Source organism: Pinus tabuliformis, chromosome J (genome assembly GCF_031772625.1).
Source record: "Pinus tabuliformis cultivar Carrire ecotype Pingquan chromosome J, CPIR1, whole genome shotgun sequence".
In the NCBI taxonomy this organism is placed as follows: domain Eukaryota; kingdom Viridiplantae; phylum Streptophyta; class Pinopsida; order Pinales; family Pinaceae; genus Pinus; species Pinus tabuliformis.
In genome coordinates, this window is record NC_142295.1 from 243,303,449 (window position 1) to 243,307,398 (window position 3,950).

Below are 3,950 nucleotides of genomic sequence, written 5' to 3' on the forward strand. Positions count from 1 at the left end.
GATATACTAATCTACAACAAGTCTTGGAAGGATCATGTTCAACATGTTGACAGAGTGCTCAAACTATTGGAGGAGAAACAATTATATGCAAAAACCTCCAAATGTTTCTTTGGAGTACAAGAGCTGGAATATTTGGGTCATATTGTATCTCATGAAGGTGTTAAGGTAGAACCTAGAAAAATTAAAGACATTAAGGAATGGAAAATCCCCACATCCATAAAGAATCTGCGAGGATTTCTCAGGTTGACAAGGTATTATCACAAGTTTGTTAAGAATTATGGGAAAATAATGACACCTCTAACAACATTACTGAAGAAAGATGCATTTTCTTGGACTCCAGAAGCAACGAGGGCCTTTGAACATCTTAAAGAGGAAATTCTCCAAGCACTGGTCTTAGCTATGCCAGACTTCACAAAAATCTTTATTGTGGAATGTGATGCCTCAAGAAATGGAATTGGTGCTGTTTTAATGCAAGAAGAAAGACCCATTTCTTTCGAAAGTCGTCTAATAAAAGGAAAATATTTACACAAAGCTATTTATGAGAAGGAAATGTTGGTAATACTACATGCACTTAAGAAATGACTACCTTACCTAATGGGAAGACACTTCAAGGTAAAAACAAATCATGATAGTCATAAATAATTTTTAGAACAAATATTATCTTTAGAAAAGCAGCAAAAATGGGCCACAAAGATGTTGGGTTGTGACTTTGAAATCATCTACAAAAAAGGGAAGAAAAATGTTGTTGCAAATGCACTCTCAAAAAAGGATGAGGATGTGGAAGCATTGCTTTGTGCCATTTCTATTATCCAACCAGATTGGATAAACGAAGCAAGGGATAAATGGAAGAATGATGAAGAAGTGTGGGCACTCATTCAAAAGTTGCAACAAGATCCCAATACATTTGATACATTTAGCTGGAAAAATGATTTGTTATGGTACAATGATCACTTATACCTCTGTAAGAATTCCCAACTAAAACAAATGATTCTTCTGGAATTGCACACATCTCCCTTAGGAGGGAATTAAGGATTTTTAAAAACTTACCATAGGGTTAAGAAGGATTTTTTTGGGATGGCCTTAAATCTGATATTCAAAAGTCTGTGGTGGAATTTTTGGTTTGCCAACAAAATAAAGTTGAGACAATTAAGACCCCAGGTCTATTACAACCTTTTTCCATCCCAAGTCAACATTGGGAGGAGGTTTCAATGGATTTTATCACAGGTTTACCCAAGTTTGAAGGAAAGAGTGTCACCATGGTTGTAGTTGATAGACTTACCAAGCATGCACACTTTTGTGCATTATTTCATCCATTTAAAGCCAATATAATTGCTACTGCATTTATGGAAACAATTCAAAAGCTACATGGAAACCCAAAGATTATTGTAAGTGACAGAGGTCCTATTTTAACTGGAAATTTTTGGACAAAATTATTTTCTTGTTTGCGTACTGAGTTAGCTCTAGCTCATCTTATCATCCTCAATCTGATGGGAAAACTGAGATAGTGAACAAATGTTTGGAAGAATATCTTCTTTGCTTTGTATCTGATAAACATACACAATGGGTCAAATGGTTTCCTCTTGCTGAATGTTGGTATAACACTTCCTTCTGTACTACAACAAAAATGAACCCATTTATGGCACTTTGTGGATATCATCCACCGTACATCACATCATATTTAAGAGAAAATTGTAAGGTTCAAGTAGTGGAATATCACATCGAGCATCAACAAAAAGTTCTCCAACTCTTAAAGGATAACCTCACTTTGGCACATAATAGAATGAAACAATAGGCATATCAACATCACAGTGAAATAATTTTTGATGTAGGTGACTGGGTATTTCTACGGCTAAAACCATACACACAAATGCCCCTCAAGCAAGCTAAGAAGGATAATAAATTATCACCAAAGTATTATGGTTTGTACAAGGTGTTGTAAAAGATTGGTACTATGACATACAAATTGGAACTTCTTGCATCTTCTTGAGTGCACCCAGTTTTCCATGTTTCATGCTTAAAGAAGCTTATAGGTGACAAGCTCCCAGTTCAAATAATATTGCTAGAATTTGATGAGGAAGGAAAAATCATATTGGAACTTGAAGCAGTCACATAAACAAGAACTCGAAAACTATGAAATCGATCAATTTCAGAGTATATCATCAAGTGGAAGAACTTACCCGCTGAAGATTCCACATGGGAGGATGAGAATTTTATACATAATCATCTAGAAATACTCAAGCATGGAGGAAAACAGTTTTTGGAAGGAGAGGGGCATGTTAGGTCCCTATAATACTACCTTATTCCCTTATTATTATTGTCATTGTACCTCTTATTGTTATTGTTGTGCCCATGTTGTCCCCATATTGTTATTATTGTGCCCCATAGAAGCCCACTATTGTTATTTTTGTACCCTTACATTATTATTGCTATGTAGACTTTGATTATATTGTGACCCCTTAGACTCCTATATGTAGAAAGGAGGTCTTGTAATTTATACCATCCAAGAATTGTTCATTTTATGTCATGTAAAGGAGGTTTCCCCCTCGAAGAGGTGATTTTTGATGTTGTCGATCTATCTCTTTCTTCTATTTTGTGAGCTAGTTGCACAACACTTCGGTTACAGATCGATGCGATGGACCAATCATAAATTTATAGCCCAGTACAATCATCATATATTCATAGGTTGGTCCACCTTGTCCAACACAGATAGGCTGGTAGATCATCACTTTGGTCCCTATAAATAGAGAGACAGGTAAGTTTAGGCTATACACCAGGGACATGCTATCCCAACAAGGCTTGATAACCCCTATTCTAGGAAAAACCAAAACACATGGTTACAAATTTGATAAATTCACGGTATAAGTCAATTAACTCCATTAGGAACACCAAGAGCTTATAATCAGATTCCCATGTTAAAATAAGCCTTGACACAATCCATGCCTATGATAAGTCAAGCATATACTGCTTTGTATCCCTATACCACTCCACCATACACTCCCACACCCGTAATTTTGGTGTTACCTACTCTAGCTTCAATGCTTACATACTTAGACACTCAGGCAGTAACCCAGAATGTATTTAGCTACACTGCTCACACAACTCCCATCGGAAATCCTAAAGTGGTTCCCCAATTTATTAATGCTAGCTTTTTTGTGGATACTCCTCAAGAAAACAAAAGATAGCCCAAATCCCTACTCCTAATATCAAATAGGATAATATGCAGAAAATGGTACAAAAATGAAGTAAGGGCATGCTAGACAAAGGCAAGTTCCTCATAACCAACCTAAGCATACACCAATGAAAATTGGAACTTCCATTTCCAAAGAATATTTTTATAATGGAATGCTAGACCTAATAATTGAGGTGTTCCCCACCCTGCCATTAATGCAAACTAGGCAAGATCAAGATGGGACCCTAGTAGTCTAGGTGAATAAGGAAGTGGAGGTCAGATTTACTAAATAGTGAAAGTACACCATCTGGATTACACAATCTTAGCAACACTTATTTTTTATCCATCTGCATCGGAGCTAGTCCTGTGGGTAACACTCCTTTAGGTTGAGCACTTGGCCAAATACATCTACTATCTCCCTCTCCCAATCAAGAGGTTGAGCGCAGATCATATGCATGTCAGATATAAAACAATCTCCCATTCATGTATATTGTAATTCACTTTGGGAACACAAATACATGACTAATTATGAGAGAATATGTAATGGTTTCTTTTTTTAAGCTCATATACTATATTTAATTAACACTGAATTTACATCACATAGCAAGCTTCTTATATTGTTATGGCCTACTAGTATATAAACTAGACCAATGAAGAATCTTAGGATTGAGCATAGGTCCATTAAAACTATCAAAATATTCATAAGAGGTCTATCAAAACAAAACCAGAGTATGGGATGCTCCACCCTATAGACTAACTTAACAAGAAATAAAAACTAGAG